At 40.9% G+C, this 20,519-nt stretch overlaps 1 protein-coding gene across 1 annotated transcript in view; it reads left to right on the forward strand.

The window, feature by feature from the left end:
- The window catches only part of thsd7ba (thrombospondin, type I, domain containing 7Ba), a 769,281-nt gene that overhangs the window by 369,733 nt on the left and 379,029 nt on the right, over positions 1-20,519 (forward strand). The gene's annotated exons all lie outside the window — the stretch shown is intronic.

The raw sequence follows: 20,519 nt of genomic DNA on the forward strand, positions 1-20,519 counted from the left end.
GGGCTTTTGAACTTTATTTTCATTCACCTCAGCATGGCTTTTGGTATCTGCCCATCTGGATGCTGGATAAATTGGCACGGATGCTGCTAGGGCAAAGGGTGGTGGGTGGGGAGCATGTGTTGGCACTAAGTTGGCAAACGCATTGTAAAGGGCCATAGGGTGGATAATGGGGATAGGTTTACATGGAGGGCATGGAGGGTCATGTGACATCAGCAGTAGGGCCTAGGTTGGTATGAAAGGCTATGGGGTTGGCTAGAAGGGCATAAGTTGATATGGAAGATCTCACGAGTCATGCAGAGTGGCTGGGGGGCGTGAGGTGGCATGGGTGGGGCATAGATATATGTGGGTGATGGAAGGGGCAAAGGCCAGGGAGTTGTTTTTCATTTTATTCTTTTCCTTAAAAGTCTAGGGCACCTATAGCTGACTTCCACCCTGGCAGCCTTTATGACTCCCTCTGAATTCCTTCTGGGGGTGATGGACTGACTCAGGTTGACACCCATCCTCCCCCATAAAAAAGAAAATTAGAGAATCCTACAGTGCAGAAGGAGACCATTCGGTCTTGCACCAAACGCAATCGCACCCAGGCCCTAGCCCCATAACCCCATGCATTTATCCTTATAGTCTCCTGACACTAAGGGGCAATTTTGCCTGGCCAATCCACCTAACCCTCACATCTTTGGACTGTGGGAGGAAACTGGAACACCTGGAGGAAACCCACACAGACACAGGGAGAACATGCAGACTCCACACAGACGGTGCCCAAGCCAGGAATCGAACCCAAATCCCTAGCGCTGTGAAGCAGCAGTGCTAACTACTGTGACACCATGCTGCCAATAATATCTGGAACACTTCCTGCCAATTTGTGTTCACCAAAAATTCCCAACTCTGCACACCCAACTCGTGAAAACCCGACTCATATTGTATGAAAGGCTGTTTTATGAAAGTGCAAGCGATTAAATGAATTAGAAACTCTAATGTGATCTCAGCTATATATATTTTATGTAATTTATGGAAATATATGCTGAAAATAATTTCCTTGTAGCATTTTAGAAGCACTTTCAACTCAGAGAACAAAGATTAACTGTGAAAGCTTGAGATTTTCTCTTTATTAGCATTTTTATTCCTCAGGCATTAAGTGTGAAATATTTTTGAACTGTCAGAAGCAATTTCAGAAGCCAGTACAGTTATATTTTCAATAACAACAGGGTTTTCCAAATTTACCAAGCTAAACTGTGTGGGAAGGAGACAGAAAAGCCAAATATAGAAATGTGACTTTGGGATAAAAACGGTTAATTTTCCCTGCCTTTGCCTGGAATTAACAGGGGAGTGATAGTCTTGCAGGAGCACAAGAAATAAGAGCAGGAGTAGAGCACTAGGCCCATTGAGACTGCCCTACCGTTCAATACGATCATGGCTGATCTTGGCCTTCAACTCCATCAACCTGCCCACTCCCCAGGTCCCTTGAATCCCTGAGGGGTCAAAAATCTGTCCATCTCAGCTTTAAATATATTCAATGATGGAGCAACTACAACCCTTTGAGTTAGAGTTCTTCGAGTGAAATAATTTCTCCACATCCCAATCCTGCATGATCATCAGCCCTTTATCCAGAGACTATTCATCTCATGGTAACACAACTCCCTCATTCCAGGGACCAATTTGGTGAACTTTCGCTGTAGTGTCTTCAATGCAAGTGTATCATTTCTTAAATATGAAGTCTAAAATTGCAACATTATTCCCGATGCAATCTCACCAAAACCCTATGCAAAAAAAAACTTTTTCATTCATACACTTAATCACAATTCAATAAACGCCAATTTTTTTATTTGATTTGATTTATTATTGTCACATGTATTAACATACGGTGAAAAGTATTGTTTTTTGCGCGCTATAGAGACAAGGCATACTGTTCATGGAAAAGGAAATGAAACACTTATAGTCATAGGTAGGGTGTAGAGAAAAATCAACTTAATGTGAGGCAGGTACATTCAAAAGTCTGACAGCAGCAGGGACAAAGCTGTCCTTGAGTCGGTTGGTGCGTGACCTCAGACTTTTGTACCTTTTTCTCGATGGAACAGAGAATGTTCTGGGTGCGTGGGGTCCTTAATTATGCTGGCTGCTTTGCTGAGGCAGTGGGAAGTGTAGACTATTGCTGTTCTTGTGTGTTAACTTTCTGCATTCCTTGTACAAGCACACTCTAATCTCTTTGAACATCAATATTTACAAATTGAATACCTTTTAAATAATATTCTACTTTTCTATTCTTACAACCAAAGTGAAAGACTTCATACTTCCATACATAATACTCAATTTGTTATCTTGTTGCCTATTCACTTACATAGAAAACATAGAAGATAGGAGCAGGAGGAGGCCATTTGGCCTTTCGAGCCTGCTCCACCATTTATTACAATCATGGCTGATCATCCAACTCAATAGCCTAATCTTATTTTCTCCCCATAACCTTTGATCCCATTCACCCCAAATGCTATATCCAGCAACCTTTTGAACACATTCAATATTTTGGCATCAATTACTTCCTGTGGTAATGAATTCCACAGGCTCATCACTCTTTGGGTGAAGAAATGTCTACTCACCTCTGTCTTAAATGGTCTACCCTGAATCCTTAGACAGTAACCCCTGGTTCTGGACTCCCCTACCATTGGGAATATCCTCACTGAATTACCTTGTCTAGTCCTGTTAAAATTTTATAAGTCTCTATGAGATTCCTCCCTCATTCATCTGAACTCCAGTGAAAATAATCCTAATCTAGTCAATCACTCCTCATACATCAGATTCATTATCCCTAGAATTAGCCTGATAAGCCTTCACTACACTCCCTTGAGATCAAGAATATCCTTCCTCAGAAAAGGAGACCAAAATTGCACATAATACTCTAGGTGTGGCCTCACCAAGTCCCTGTATAATTGCAACAACACATCCCTGCTTCTGTACTCAAAACTTTTCGTAATGAAGACCAACATGTCATTTGCCTTCTTTAACACCTGCTGCACTTTGCATGCTTACCTTCAGTGGCTGGTGCACAAGGATACCCAAGTCCTACTGCACATTCCCCTCTCCCAATTTACAGCTATTCAGGAAGTAATCTGCCACCTTGTTTTTGCTTCCAAAGTGAATAACCTCACGTTTATCCAAATTATACTCCATCTGTCATTGATTTACCTCCTCACCCAATCTGTCCAGATCATTCTGAAGGATTTCTGCATCCACGTCACAGTTCACCCTCCCACCCAACTTGGTATCATCTGCAAACTTTGAGATGTTACATTTCATTCCCTCATCCAAATCATTAATATATATGTGAATAGCTGGGGTCTCAGAACTGATCCCTGTGGCACCCCACTAGCTAGTGCCTGCCAATTTGAAAAACACTCATTAATTTCTATTCTTTGTTTCCTCTCTGCCAACCAGTTTTCTATCCACCTCAATATACTTCCTCAATCCCATGAGCTGTGATCTTGCACGATAATCTCTTGCGTGGGACTTTGTCAAATGCGTTCTGAGAGTCCAACTGTACCACATCTACTGGTTCCCCCTTGTCAACTCTACTAGTTACATTGTCAAAGAATTCCAACAGATTTGTCAAACATGATTTCCCCTTCATAAATCCATGCTGACTCTGTCTGATCCTGCCACTGCTTTCTAAATGCTCCACTATAAGGTCCTTAATAATGGATTTGAGAATTTCCCCACCACTGATGTTAAGCTTACTGGTCCATAATTCACTGTTTTCTCTCTACCTCCCTTTTTGAATATTGGAGTGACATTAGCTGCCCTCCAATCTGCAGGGACTGTTCCAGAGTCTATAGAATCCTGGAAGATGACTACTAATGCATCCACTATTCCTAGGGCCATTTCCTTAAGTGCTCTGGGATGTAGGTAATCAGACCCTGGGGATTTATCTGCCTTCAATTCCATCAATTTTCCCAGCACCATTTCTCTACTAATATTGATCTCCCTCAATTCTTCCCTCTCACTAAATCTTGCATTCTCCAATACTTCTGGTACCTGATTTGTGTCCTCTTTTTTGAAGACTGAACCAAAGCATGTATTCAATTGCTCAGCCATTTCTTTGCCCCATTATACAGTCCCCCATTTCTGTCTGTGAGGGATCTACATTTGTCTTCACCAAGCTCTTTCTCTTCACTCTTAGTGTCGGTCTTTGTTTCCTGCAAGCTCACTTCCGTACTGTATTTTCCCCTTTTTAATCAATCCCCTGGTTTTCCTTTGTTGAATTCTAAACAGCTCCCCATTCTCAGACCTATTAATTTTCTTGGCCAATCCGTATGCTGCTTCTTAAGATTGGATATTATCTCTAATTTCCTTTCTAAACCATGGATTGGCCCTCTTACCTATTTTGCTTTTGTGCCAGGCAGGAATAAACAGTTGCTCCTTGAATGTGCATATGGCAGGAATTTTCCAATATCTCCTTCTGGTAGGATCCTGCCAAAGTCAGTGGATGTTTGAATGGCTTGCTGCATCCACTATGTGGGAGCCTGCCATGGAAGGGCCAGAAAATCCTGGCCAATATATCTTTGCTGCCTCTCAGTGTCCTCTCCACAGCTTACCTTCTCACACAGTTTCGTATCATCAGCAAGCTTTGATACATTATTTTATGTATCTTCATCCGAGTCATTAATTTAGATTATGAATAGCTGTGGCCCCAGTTTTGATCCTAGTAGTACTCCATTATTCACTGCCTGCCAATTTGAAAAAGCCCATTTACACCCACTTTCTACTTTCAACCCATTAACTAATCCCCTATACATACTAAAATACTACCCCCAACACCGTATCTTGTTTCTTATCCTTTTGTATGACACCTTATTGAATGCCTTTTAGAAATCCAAATCTACTTCTACATCTAGCAGTTCCCCTTCATCTGTCCTACAAATTACATTCTCAAAGAACTTTAATAAATTTGTCCAACAGCGCTTCCCTTAAGTAAAACTACGTTGACTTGCTCTAATCATACTGTGCTTTTCTAAGTGCATTGTTAAGACTTCCTTAATATGCCTGCAACAGTAATGGACTTGCCTACATTAATGGCATTTAAATGGTCATTGGATATACTTCTGGATGATATAGGAATAGTGTAGGTTAGATGGGCTTTAGATTGGTTTCACAGGTCAGCGCAACATCGAGGGCCAAAGGGCCTGTACTGCACTGTAATGTTCTATGTAAAATAGATTGCAGCAATTTCCCAACAATTGATGTCTGGCTAACTGGTCCGTTGTTCGCTGTTTTCTCTCTCCCTTCTTCTTTATGGTTTCTAATGTCCAATCTAATGGGGCCCACTCCCGAATCAGGGGAATTTTGGGAAATCATATTCAAACATCCACTATCTCTGCAACTATCTCTTGTAGAAGCTAAGATGTAAGCCATCAGGTCTCAGGATTTGTTAGATTTTATTCCCTTAATTCCTTCAATATCTTTTCTCTGGTGATATTAATTTCTTTCATTTCTTTACTCCTTTTAGGCCCATGTTGCTGTCAATTTCTGGTATGAAACTTATATCTTTCCTTCTGAAGTAAGACACAAAATATTTGTTTCATGCCAGTTGCATGTTCCCCAAGAAAATTTCCTCTGTGTCTAATTCTAAGGGGTCAACGTTTACTTTAGCTACTCTCTTCCTTTTTATATACTTTCAAAAGCTCCTGCAAACTGCTTTCATATTTATGATTGTCTTACTTGTGGCCTATTTTGTTTCTTTTTTATTAAATTTTTGGTGGTGCTCTGCTAGTTTCTAAAAGATTCCCAATCTCCAGACTTAAAAGCATAAGCTTATGAACATCCACAGAAATATGCAACATATAAGCAGAAGTAGTCATTTGGCCCCTCAGGCCTTTTCTGTATTTTGATAAGACTGGGGTCAATCTGTTGGTGTTTCATCTCTATATTCCTGATACCCCAGATGACCTTTGATTCCCTTGCCGAACAATAATTTATCTACCCCCACCTTAAAAATATTCAATGACCCCGCCTTCACTGTGTTCTGAGGCAGAGTTCCAAAGTCAAAAAACCCTCTGAGAGAAGAAAATATCCTTATCTCTGCCCCAAATGGGAAATGCCTCATTTTAAAACAGTCCCTAGTTTTGGACTCTCCGGCTTCTCCGTGATGTTTTTCTCAATGGCAGGAGGCAATGCGCCTTTGGCCAGCGACAGGATCATCTGGTTCCACTGCCGTCAACGGGATTGCCCATTGATTCCACCCTCCACTGCTGGGAAATATGCGGTGGTGGTGCACCATCAGAGGGACCTGAAGATCCCGTCAGCCTGAAGAGCTGGAAGATTGCACCCATTCTTTCCACTTCCACCTTGTCTAGACCATTCAGGATCTTATAAACTCCAGTATAGACCCCTTGACTCTTCTAAACTCCAGTGGAAACAAGCTCAGTCTGTCTAACCTTTCCCCATAACGCAAGTCGCTCATTCCAGATATCAATCTATTAAACCTCCTCTGAAGGACCTCCAATACATTTAATCCTCCCTTAAATAAGGAGATAAAATTGCACAACATTGCTGAAATGTGGTCTCACCAATACCCCGTGTAGCATAACATCCTTATTTCTATGTTCAATTCCTCTTATAATAAAGGACAACATACCATTAGCCTTCTTATTTACTTGCTGTACACATTAACATTTTCAGACTCGTACTAAAAACCTAGGCCCTTGTACACCTCAGAATTCTGCAGTATCTTCTTTAATTTATCGTTAAGTTCCTGAATGAGGCATGGATGTGTCTTTCTTGTAGTTTGTGTTCTTCAATGGGATGTATTTTTATTGAAGATTTTGAATTGTTCCTTTAATGTTTCCCACTGTTCAGTTACCTCCACACATTTTGATCCTTTTACCATTTAACCTGATCCAGTTCACCCCTCATACTTAGATAATTGGCTTTGTTAAGATTTTTGGTTGTGTTTGGAGTAGGTCATGATCAAACTTAGCATGGAATTCAATTGTACTATGGTCACTATTTTCAAGTGGACGTTTTACTATGACAATATTAAATAACCCTGCTTCTCACACAATACTAAACCTAAGATGGTTTGTCGATAATCAGTTCCACAATGCATAGCTGCAAGAAACTGCCCTGAAAACATTCTACAAATGCATCTTTTAGAACACCCTTGACAATTTTATTGTCTCAGTCAATATGAAGATTAAAGTCCTCTACAATGATTACATTTTCTTTATTCTTTAACTGCAGACAATAGGAGTGGGAGAGGCATGTAGGAAAGAGCAGAAAGAATACTGGTGGAACTAAGGAAGTGACAGTGTTGGGACAGGGTGAAAGATACTAGCATTGCTGAAGGGAGAGGATGTGTTGATAGGTAGTTATGTGAACTGAAGGAAGAAATTAGAGGTATCAACTGAGGAGAGAGGAGAGTGCACTATGAATGCAGAGGGGAAACAGTACCAATATTATTTGAGCGAAATGTCCCTGTTAATTGAGGAAGGCCAGTATCTGTGAAGGCGGAAGAGGCAGCATGGTTGTTCTTTGAATGTCAATAAAATATAACTAGATTTTCTCTACTTTTTAATTCAAAAGCTAACTAGTTATGAAGTAAAATAGTGTTCAATCCCAACCATTTTGATGTAAATTATAACTTTTTTTTAGTAGATGATATTCCTGAATCCCACAGAGAAATGTTTATAATGTTTACAGGGTTATTCTGTTTTGAAAAGTTGTGTATAATTTTGAATTTACACATACATTCTGCCTTCCACCATTAACTCTGTGTGGATTCATTTGCAATCAGTATGTTGTTTTTGATAAGCTTTACCATGAAGTCAATTCTCACATCTTGTTGCTTTTCCTTTGATACTGAAGCCTTTGTTTGCTCGATCGCTCCTGTTTTACAGCTTGAACTTTCCAGTATTTCATAGCCACATATATCATTTTGTATAATAGCCATTTGTTCTCAAGAAGTATTGATTACTTCTTGTGTCTTCACGCTCCTACACCACAGTCTGGTCATTGGCTGTTTTTTTTTACATTACAATGAGCATCAACCACATTGGTATGACTTTTATTTGGCCAGATCTTTACGAGATGTATTTCTTAACTGTTATTGTAACAGTAAATAGACTGAAAATAATAGCTACAAGATAGCCATGGATGAGAAAGCAATCACGACCAATGTAATTCATTCACCCAGAACATTAAGGATTACTCCATTGTAGCAGCCAATTGTTTTTCTTATTTGATTCTAGTCAGACTCCAATAGACAGGATGTTTTTCTGTGTTCTTTTCACTTTAACTTCATGCTACATTCCTATCATTTCAAAATTACTGACACTGCTATCTCTCTTTGATCACATTTTTTTGGGGGTCAAACCTATGCATTACTTTTATTTATGTTTTCTTATTCCAATGAGCTATTAATCAACTGTGGGATAATCCCATCCCACTGCACCATATGATAACTGCTGTAATATTCCTTTAAGGGATAGCAGCAGAACATCACTAGAAGGGAAGTGACTGGTCTAAGTTTCACTTTTGCTTTGAAACATAGCACACACACACACGCGCACATACACACATATACATACACACACATACACGCGCACATACACATACATACACACACACACATACAGACACACACACATGCACAGTTCTACAGTTAATGTCTTCAAGCTTCTTACCACTGTATAAATGTTCCCATATGCCTAGTTGAAGGGCAGAATTTTCTGATTGCTTTGCAGTGTTGTGGCAGTGTGAAAAATGGTGTGGAAGCTGTCGGTTCCAAGGATGGCTTCCTCTGCCAGATTTTTAGCCATTTCACTCTAAAATAAGGTTAGGGACATCCCTAACCCCATCATTCCCTGCTGGTGGGGTGGGCTCTGATTGAGGCCACCTCACGAGCAACTTAGGTTTGTAAAAGATCAGGGTGCAGTTTACAAAGGGTTCCCTGATTTTAAAAAATAGAAACTCCTAGCCCCCACCCCCAGAACACACAAAAATCTCATTCCCCACTACAGAGTTCACCTCCCTCTCCAATCATGGAAATAAATCGACCCTCCCGTGGAATAATACTCTCTCCTAGTGCCACCCCACATGCATGGAACCACTATCCATGTAACCCTTCCTCCCTTTCCCTCCCATAGAACAGACCCTATCATTTCCTCATGGAATTGGCTCCTGAGGGCAATGTTGAAGACAGGGCCTGGAAGTGCCAGGATATTATCCTGGTATGACTGTCCCTCCCCCTCTGTGCTTGGGTTCTGCTCACCAGCTACATGTCGTAGAGGGCACGCTGACGGGAATGGATAATTGAAAGTGGGGATAGAATCAGTCACAAAGGCTGCTAATTATGTTTAAATATATTCCAATGGGGATCCTGACATATAACATTGGCATGTTACATCGTTGGCATGGGTTGGAGATAGTCATAAAGGGAAATCCTGCCGGGGCTTCCATTTGATTGTTCATCCCCATCGTGATACTGCCCGTCACATGCCACCTTCTCCCCAATAATAGAAGCAGAAAACCCCCTCCCCTCAATAAATTCATAGAATGATAGAAATCCTATGGTGCAGAAAGAGGCCATTTGGCCCATCAAGTCTGCACCGGCCACAATCCCACCCACGCCCGACCCCATATGCCGACATATTTATCCACTAATCCCTCTAACCTATACATTTCAGGACACTAAGGGGCAATTTTTAGCATGGCCAATCGACCTAACTCTCACATCTTTGGACTGTGGGAGGAAACGGGAGCACCCGGAGGAAACCCACGCAGACATGAGGAGAATGTGCAAACTCCATACAGTCAGTGACCCAAGCCGGGAATTGAATACAGGTCCCTGGAGTTGTGAAGCAGCAGTGCTAACCACTGTGCTACTGTGCCGCTAACCGTTAACTCACAATGTGTTTACACAGGCCTTTGAGTGATTGCTATCTATGTAATTGTAACAGCATGGCAGAAACATGGTTACTTAAACTCAAGGCAATTAGAATTGGTATTCCAATCTACAGTCCAGGAATGCAATGGCTGGCTTTGGACAAGACTGAATCTGCTATCCCAGCCAAAGAATAAGCATGGCTGGAATTTTCCAACCATGCCCGCAGCTGGGATTCTCCAGTCCCACTGCAGTGAATGGAGTTTTGGCTGAGCGCTAAATTCTCCATTGGTGCTAGCAGCGTTGGTAGGGCGAACAAGATCTGAGAATCCTGGTCTAAGTTTCTATGGCCTTCACGGTGATAATATGCTGTTATATACTTGAAGAGATTCAATAAACAATTGGGACAGCTCAGGTCATTGTTAACAAAAGAACAGAATGAATCCTGTAATATATGTAGGCTCACATGGTGAATGAAGAGTTCCCCCAACTGACAGAACCCAAGCTTGCAGTGAGCTAAATTCATGCAACCATCGTAATCCTAGAAATAGATATCAAGATGGATTTGTTATCAAGTTGATTTGATTTCTGACAGAAATCTATGCCTGTCACAGTTTGCACATTAAATGTTTTGTTTTTCATTTGAAAAAGCAAATCAACATTTTTTCCAAATATGAAGTTTTGTCGACATCTCCCACTAGATCTTTCTTGAAAGCGTGTTGTAGGACAGTTTATTATTATGCCCCTTCAATAGTTCTACATGAATATACATTTTTTTATGAATCAAACTGCTTTCCGAACATCGTAATGGATTTTGTTTTAATGCTGTGAAGATTTCACTTTACACATCCAGTTCCTATCTTCACAAAGTTTTGGCTGATCTGCTAAAATAAAGTCTTGTCGCAAATGTGTTGGCGCGCGCACACACACACACACACACACACACACACACACACACACACACACACACACACACACACACACACACACGAATATTCATTTGTGGTGGGAAGGCTCTCTCTAGTAAAACAACTGGAGAGCAAATAATTCTACTCACTACAATAAGGAAGTAGCTCAGAAGGCGATTTGTGAATGAATGTGAATGCTTCAGGTTAAGAGCTCACCTCCTCATTGTTAGCATTCAATGGTTAAATGGGGAAAAGCAACAAATGGTAAAAAGGACCTTCTTTTTAGGCGCGAAGTGGTGTATCTAAAATTGAGGAGCCAAATGGATGAAGCTTCAGCATGGGAAAGCATGCATGCTAAACATCAAAAGCAGCATGCTATAAACAAAAGCAACTTCACAACCAATGGGTTAGATCAAAGCCCTGCAGTCATACCAATTCTAATCAGGAATGGTGATGGACAATTAAACACCTTACAGGATGGAGATGCTTGATGAACATCCCCATCTCAATGATGGTGGAGCACAGCTTGTGAATACTAAAGACAAGGCAGAAACATTTGTAGCTATCTTCAGCCAGCAGTGCTGAGTGGATGGTCCAGCATGGCCTGCAGAGGTCCCCTGGCATCCCAGATTCAACCAATTTGATTATTTCCATATGATTTCAAGAAACAGCTGAAGGCACTGAATGCAACAAAGACTGTGGGCCCTTGACAACATTTCAGCTGTTGTGCTGAAGACTTTTGCTTGAGAACTAGCCATGCCACCAGCCAGTGCAGCTACAACACTAGCATTAACTTGATAACATGCAAGCCTGTCCAGGTATAACCAGTCCATAAAAATCATAACAAATCCACCCCAATTACCACTCATCAGCTGACTCTCAGTCAGCAAAGTCATGTCATGTGTTGGTGACAGTGCTATCAAGTGGTACTTACTCACTGCTAACTGATTCACCATTGTTCAAGTTCTGCTTTTTTGCCTACAGAAACACTTATCTCCAGGCCTCATTATAACCTCGGTTCAAACACGACACAAGAGATGGACTGCCTGTGACATTGAAGCACCAGAGTAGGGTGAAAGAGCCCTAGCAAAATTAAAATCAGTGGAAATCAGAGGGAATACTCTCCAGTGTTTGGGATCAGCTCTAGTACAAAGGAGGATGCTTTTGATTGTTGGAGCCCAATGATCTCCGCCCCAGGATATTACTACACGAGTTCCTTAGCTTCTTGTTCTTGGCCCAATCATCTCAACTGCTTCATCAATGACCTTTTTTCCATTATAAGGTCGGAAGTGGGAATGCTTGTTAGTGATTACACAATGTTCAGTTCCATTCACAACTCCACAGATAATGGACCCGTTCACGTGTGTACGCAGCAAGACTTGTGGCGTTGAGCCTGATGGTCAGCCGGAAAACCAGCTGCAACCTCTGCTTTGGACATTCCTAGGAAGAAGGTGGCTGCAGAATCAGATCAGGACACCAAGAAACTGCCTGGTCTTGGGCTTCCAGTCTTTTAAAGGTGGAGATTCTAGCTCCAAGTGCCTATGGCCGCTTGGAAAAGTAACAATTCCTCAGTCCCAACACTGCACCCTGCCTGGGGTGACATGATGTTCAGCACCCGAGAACCAATGTAAGTGGAGTTAGAGTCATATGTCAGGGCAAAGGGCAGCTTTGTGCAGATAGCCATTGCTGGTGGAGTGTGGGCTCCTCTGTCTTCCATAGGGTGAATGATCAGGAGGACTCCCACCCGGAGCTCATGAGGAAGCCACCAGGTTATAGATCCTTTGCAATTCATTGCTCTTAAAATGCCAACAGCAGCAAGAAGAGGCCTTTGAGTGCCACTTAATTGGCGTCTGGGTGGGATCACTGTCCTCGACATTTCCACTGCTGAGAAAAGCCTTCTCCCTACCTCCCAGTTGGTAGATTTAAAACTGAGATAAGGAGGAACTATTTCTCGCAAAGGATGGTGAATTCATGGAACTCGCTGCCCCAAAGCACAGTGGAGACTAAATCATTGAATGGTTTCAAGAAGGCAATAGATATATTTCTAATTAAAAAAAGAGATATGGGGAAAAGGTGGGGAGGCGGATTTGAGATTAGGGAGAGATCAGCCATGAGCTGATTGAATGGCAGAGCAGACTTGAAGGGCTCAGTTTGTCTATTTCTGCTCCTATTTCATATGCTCCTATATGTTCCCAAACCTCTGCCCATGGCGCCACTAAATTCTGTTTCTGGCCAACACTCAGGTTTGGTCTGATAAGTAGCAAATAACATTCGTGTAGGCTTTGGAAAAACCTGCATTTTTGTGGAATGTCCACTTTAATACCTAAGTGAAAGAGGAATGATTGGTTTTCTGTTATATTACCTTTGTTCCAGAAATACCTATGTGTCCTGAAAGTGTAATTGGAATGAAAAGTTATGAAGCAAAAAGATAAATAGAAAGCTAATTACAAGTGTCAAGTTCCAGCTTGTCTGATGGTAGGTCATTCAGAACACACAGAGGTCATGTGAGAGCCAACGAGCAAAGCTTTCTACAAATGCATCTTTTTTTTGGTTGTTGATTCAGAACAGATCCTGGTGTTGAAGCAGGTCTTGGAATAGAGCAGAAATTATGTTACTTGTACAATATACAGGTAGAACTGACAGAAAGCTGAATGCAGGGAGATCAGGAGAATGTGAATTGGGCAAGGCTCACTACTGCTGTCTCAGTTCTGTCAGAGCCAGGCAGAATGTTTAAAGGGATGGGAAAAAGGAGTCTCTGGGGATTTTGTGTCATTGGGACCGCCGTGATCCGAGTGAGCGAGGGTTGGTAGACCTCTACGTTTTCAATGTTAACAATGTCTGATACAATATGGCTGTGACTCAATGTGACTCAAGGGGAAAATAGTTGACTTGAAAGTGAGTTATCCTGCATAGTGGAGGCCAAGTTGGAAAGACTGTGAAATTGTACATGGTGCCACATTTATGTGGGCATTGTTTTAAGTGTTTGTAACTACATGAGGTTTGTTGTATTAGCTATTTAAAGTGAAATTGACCTTTTTATTATTTGAAATATCCTTTGTCCATTAGTTAGTGTCTGAATGAAGTTGATTTTAATTGATTTGTTACAGCAAAAGTTCTAAAAAAAAATCTGATCAATTAATTTTCTTTCTGTTGGCATTGTGAGGATTCCTTTTCTTTAAAAGTTATCAGTCATGAGGATTGCAGCACAATTTCTGATAATGATCATCTCTGACAAGAGTAAATCCAATCATCTCTCTTCAATAGTCAATGGCATTACAAAGGTCAGATTCTGCAACATCGACATCCTGGGCGGCCACCAAACACTGGAAGTTAATTGGACCTGCTTTCTAAATACAATGGTTATAAGAGTAGTTCGGAGGCTGGAAATTCTTTGGCCAGTAACTCATCTCCTAACTCCCCAAAGCCTGTTCATCATCTGCAAAGCACAAGTCAGGATTATGATACATTATGCTCCACTTTCCTGGATGAGTGCCACTCCAACAGCACTCAAGAAGATCAATCACATGTAGAAGAATTTATCATTGACCCCTTGCAGTAATATCATATCCTGATGTTCTTTACTTTCCATTATGGCTGCTCATCTATCAACTGGGAGCGTATAAACACTGTTCCTGATTTAAAAATGATCCTGAGGCAAATATTTACAGAGTCCAGGTCTTAATGGAAGGTATTTCTACCTTGAAGGTAACTTTTTCATGGACAAAATGCAGTACACAGACTGCTGTAATATGAGGCAGAACCTTCACCCCATTGTGGGGCCAAGAATGGAGGTTGGCGGGCTCATAATTTCATGCTGTCAGATGGAGTAAGGGTTTATTGGCACCATCCTGCCTAAGCCATTTTGCTGAAAGGTAATTCAGTGACACAACTGATGCTCACTGAGAGCCGCAGAGAGCTGGTTGAGTTAATTTAAAGGCTAATTAAGTTAAGTAACAGAGGTTGACTAGAATTTTCCAGTCCACCTGAAGACCCCTCTGCAGCAACAAGAGCTCAACAGCTGCCTGGAGATAGTCTCCCAGTGGCAGAGGGTTTTCCCTCCACAATGGGGACTTAGCAATTGTGACCATTTTTAAATGTCAACTTTGTTAAAGTTACTGAGTGGGTACCTCAAAATGGAGGCTTCCCTCTTTCCTTTACCTGATAAGGTAGACTGCAACTCCTTCCATGATAGAGAGCCTTCCAGATTCTGCCCACCATCTTCAGCTGAAACGGAAAGTCGCCCCATGGTCACTAATTAGTCAATTCAGACAAAGTCACTTTTACATAGTTTGGGGTCAGAACCCCTATTTAACCCTGGAGTTGAGGTCAGGAATTCTTTGACCCTGAAGTTGACCCAAAAGCCCAAATATTGCCCAGGCTCCTTCGAATTAGGAATCAGCCAGAGCTGATTTTTCTATACAAAAGAGAACACAATGTTACTTGTTAGTACTACAAATGTGTATCACACTAGATATATCATGTTATTCTGTTAAGTATACCCTATCAATAAAGATGTATTGGCAGAGGTGTTCCTCGAGGAGACCTAGCAATTCAGCAGAATCAATGGTGTTCCTACAAACCAAGCATGAAAAATGCTTGATTTGCACTGTAAGCATCACCATCAGAAACTGATGTGTTAGCATTAAAAGTTCAGTAATGGCACTTAGTAAGTTGCAGCAGAGTTTGTCTTGTGAGCATGACTTCTGGCATATTCTGTTTTATGATACGTACAAAGGGCTCTGCAGTATAATTAAGAAACAACTTTTCAAAGATTACTCATTAATTTTCAGATATTGTGTATCTTAAAATGTTCTAAGCCTATAATTTGAACTTAGCTATTGGCTTTGCTTGATACTAAAAAAAATGTTATTAACAAGGAGCTGTGATCTGTTTTAATCTCTCTTCCTCTCATGTTATGTTTCAGAGGTGACATGTTTTGTTCACAAACTGCTAGGATTGTAAGACGTAACTTTCTATGCCTGACACATTGGTTTAGACATGAAGATTACAAAAAATAATGAGACAACACTCAAAGCTGAAATTAAACATTGTTCAAATTTAGTAAAGATGTTAATGTAAGACACCCAATACAATTCTTGTTAAAACACACCCATTGCAGTCGGTTGCACACATGTTACAGTAAGTATGTATACGTCCAATCATCCGGTCAACCTCTCTGCCAATTGCACTTCTAGCAGCTGACCTGGCTGCGGGTTTGAGCACTGGATCGCCTTCTTGCAACAACTTTTCCACCCTCTCTTCTAAAGCAGGCAGGATGGTTCACTGAGAAGATCATATTGTTCTATCATGTCAACCATGAACTGAAATTGGCAGCAAACTATGATTAATTTATTCACTCCTCTAACACCATCTGTATGTTCAAAACCCTCTTTACAATTTCTATCTGTCTTGACTGTTTTTTGATGTTATGATTTCAAGATCTTTATCAGTAGCTGTTTTTTCTGACAAAATACATTTCAACCCTCTTTCAAAGTTTAAAGTTTATTTATTAGTGTCACAAGTAGGCTTACGTTAACACTGCAATGAAGTTACTGTGAAAATCCCCTGGTCACCACACTCTAGCGCCTACTCGGATACACTGAGTGAGAATTTAGCTTGGCCAATGCACCTATTCAGCACGTTTTTCAGACTGTGGAAGGAAACTGGAGCACTAGAAGAAACCCATGGGAGAATATGCGGACTCCTTTCTGACTTCTTGCAAACGCTGTTCAGAAAATTAAAAGCAGCATAAGCACCATCGCTACCAAGCAAATAAGTGTTACTTAAAACATAACAATGTTTTATCATGCATTCTCAAGATGCGATATCCCGGGGACTTTTGTATATATGAACCTTCATCTTGACATCAAAATAAAGCAGAAACTTTTTTTTATATCTGGTTTCAACCCTTTTCTGACTTTTTACACGTGAAGATTATCCGTGACTGTCTTTATCTGTCAGGGAAAAAAACCCACCCTGCAGCTATTACAGCTGATGGTATTCTTTACTTAGACTGATCGATTTCCTGGGTTGGATGGCCTTGTAAGTCTCAACCAACAATTTTGATTAAGAGTACATTTAAGATACACACGTATTACAACTTCTTACAGTGTTTATGAAAAATATACTATCAATATTGTAGACATCATAAAATGTTTTAAATTTATTTTTGAAATGTCAGCATTTTGGCAAAGATGTCATTTTATTGCCCATCACTAGTTTCCCTAGAGGCTGATAGACGGGTAGACTGATGATTGCCTTTGATGGTGGACAGGCAATGGGTAGTAGTTAAAAAGGTATTACATGATCTACAACAAATATACATTCCCCTAAGACACAAATACCCAACAGGGAAAGTGAATCAACCGTGGCTAACAAAAAAAGTAAAACATTGGATTAGATCAAAGGCAGTGGCTCATAAGGTTGCCAGAGACAGATGATAAACCTAAGGATTGGGAGCAATTCAGAAAGAAATCCCACAACACCAGTTTAAAGTCCAAACAGGTTTATTTGTAGCAAAAGCCACAAGCTTTCGGGACAGTCTGTCCCTTCGTCAGGTGGCTGGGAGTTCTGAACCCAGCAATTCAGAACCCAGCAAAGGAAGATCGCAAAGCTGATAAAGAAAGGAAAAAGACAATATGAATGCAAGCAAGAGAGAAACATAAAGGCAGACTGTAAACACTTAGGTGTGTGAAAATTAGCAGGGACAAATGTCATTCATTACAGATCAAGAGGAGAATTTACAGTTAGGAAATAGTAGGGAAAATAAACAAATACTTTCTGTCTGTCCTCAGAGAGTAAAATACTAAAACCTCCCAGAAATATTACGAATCGAGAAATTTGTGAAAATGAGGAACTGAAAGAGATCAGTACAAGTAAAGAAGTGGTGCTCAAAAAATTAGATTAAAGATTCTTAAATCTTGTGGACCAGATGAGTTATATCCCAGAGTATTAAAGGAGGTGGCTATAGATGTAACAAATGCATTGGTGGTTATCCTTAAAAGTTCTATAGATTCTAGAATAGTTCCTGCTGACTGGAAAGTAACAAATGTAACCCAACTATTTAAGATGGGAGGGAAAGAGAAAATGCAGAAACACAGATCTATTAGTTTGACATCAGTAGTAGTGAAAATGTTAGAATATTTTATAAAGGATGCGGTAATTGAGCACTTAGAAAATAATAATATGATTGGGCAGAGTCAACATGGATTTATGAAAGGGAAATCATGTTTGATAAACTTGTTGGAGTTTTGAGAGGATATTACGAGCAAAATAGATAAGTGGGGAACAGTAGATGTGGCATTTTTTGATTTTCAGAAGTCTTCAAGGGCAGCGCAGTGGTTAGAACTGCTGCCTCATAGCGCTAGGGACCTGGGTTCAATTCCAGTCTCAGGTCACTGTCTGTGTGGAGTGTGGGATGAAACTGAGTGCTCCAGTTTCATCCCACAGTCCAAAGATGTGCAGGTTAGGTTAATGGCCATGTTAAATTGTCCCTTAGTGTCAGGGGACTAGCAGGTTAAATACATGGGTTATGGAATAGGCCCTGGGTGAGATTGTTGACGGTGCAGGCTCGATGGGCTGAATGGCCTCATTCTGCACTGTAGGGATTCTGCGGATTATATTCCAGGATTCAATAAGTTCCACACAGGAGGTTATTAAACAGAATTATTGCATATGGAATAGGGGTAATATACTGCATGGATTCAGCATTAATTAATAGGCTAAAAACAGAGAGTAGGAATAAACGGCTCATTCTCAGAATGGCCGGCTATTACCAGTAGGGTACTGCAAGGATCAGTGCTTGGACCACAGTTACTGGTTATAGCACAGTTGCTGATTATAGCACAACGTTCAGTATCATTCACGACTCCTCAGATACTGAAGCAGTCCATGTCCCAATGCAGCAAGATCGGGATAATGTCCACGCTTGGGCTGACAAATAACAGACAACACTGGTGCCACGGAATTGCCAGGCAATTACCATCTCCAATAAGAGAGTATCTAACCATCGTCCCTTGACATTCAATGGCATTACTATCACTGAATCCTGGGGTTACCATTGACCAGGAACTGAACAGGACCATTCATATGAGTGCTCTGGCTATCAGAGTTGGTCAATGACTAGGAATCCTGTGTCGAATTACTCACCTTCTGACTCCCCAATGTCTGCCATTATCTACAAAGCGTAAGTCAGCAGTGTGATGGAATATTCTCCACTTGCCTGGGTGAGTGCAGCTCCAACATCCAGATACCAACAATCTGTCCTGGTCCCTCCACATCATTGCTATAGTTAAGAAAGCCACCAATGCCTCTACTTTCTCAGGAGGCTATGGAAATTCAGTATGTCCAATACTACTCTCACCAATTTTTACAGATGTACCACAGAAAGCATCCTTTCCGGATGTAACACAGCTTGGTATGGCTCCTGCTCCGACTAAGACCACAAGAAACTACAAAAGGTTATGAACGTAGCTCAGCCTCTAGCCTCCCATTCATCAACTCAGTTACACTTTCTGCTGCCTCGGAAAAGCAGTGAGCATAATCAAGGAACCCACACATCCTGGACATACTCTCTCCCACCTTCTTCCATTGGGTAGAAGATACAAAAACCTGAGATCATGTACCAACTGACTCAAGAACAGCTTCTTCCCTGTTGCAATCAGACTTTTGAATGGACCTACCTTATATTTAAGTTGATCTTTCTGTACACTCTAGCTGTGACTGTAACACTACATTCTACACCATCTCCTTTCCATCTCCCCATTGTACTCTATGAATGGCATAGCTCACAAGAGACAATACTTTTCACCATATACCAATACATGTGACAATAATAATTCAAATCAAATCAACAATAGTCAGGAAGCTCAACATCATCCAGGACAAAGCGTGTGCTTGATTGCTACCCATTCCACAAATATTCAATCTCTTCACCATTAACAAACAATGACAGCAGTGTATACTATCTACAAGGAACTCACCAAGGTTTCTTAGGCAGCACCCTCCAGACCCACAACCACTACCATCTGAAGGACAGGAGCAGTAAATATCTGGGAACATCACCACATGGAGCTTCCCCACCAAGTGACTGGTATACTATTCTAGCACAGTGACATCTGAAAATCAGTTCTGATTGATAAGGGGACATTGACAAACAATTTGTCTCCCAATATATTGATTATTATTTTTACTATTAGTTATATTGTTGATTTGAATGGGTCTGTAATTAGTAATATGTTTGATAGAATCCTAGAATAGAATAAAGATGTTTTCCAACAGTTCAATTAGGATCTTAATATACGAACATAAGGACATGAGAACTAGAAGCAGGAATAGGCCATCCGGCCTCTCGAGTCTGCTCAGCCATTCAATAAGATTATGGCTGATCTTTTCGTGGGCTCAGCTCCCCTTACCCATCCACTCACCGTAACCCTTAATTCCTTTACTGTTCAAAAATCTTTCTTTCTTTACCTTAAAAATATTCAAAGAGGTAGCCCAAAGCTGCTTCATTGAGCAGGGAATTCCGCAGGTTCACAACCCTTTGGGTGAAGAAGTTCCTCCTCAACTCAGTCCTAAATCTGCTCCCCTTTATTTTGAGGCCATGCCTCTTAGTTCTAGTTTTACCCATCAGTGGAAACAACCACCCTGCTTCTATCTTATCTCTTTCTATAAGATCTTCCCATTTTCTGAATTCCAATGAGTATAGTCCCAGTCTACTCAGTGTCTCCTTATAAGCCAACCCT

Source organism: Carcharhinus amblyrhynchos, chromosome 11, assembly GCF_965287045.1.
Source record: "Carcharhinus amblyrhynchos chromosome 11, sCarAmb.v2.hapA, whole genome shotgun sequence".
Lineage (NCBI taxonomy): Eukaryota > Metazoa > Chordata > Chondrichthyes > Carcharhiniformes > Carcharhinidae > Carcharhinus > Carcharhinus amblyrhynchos.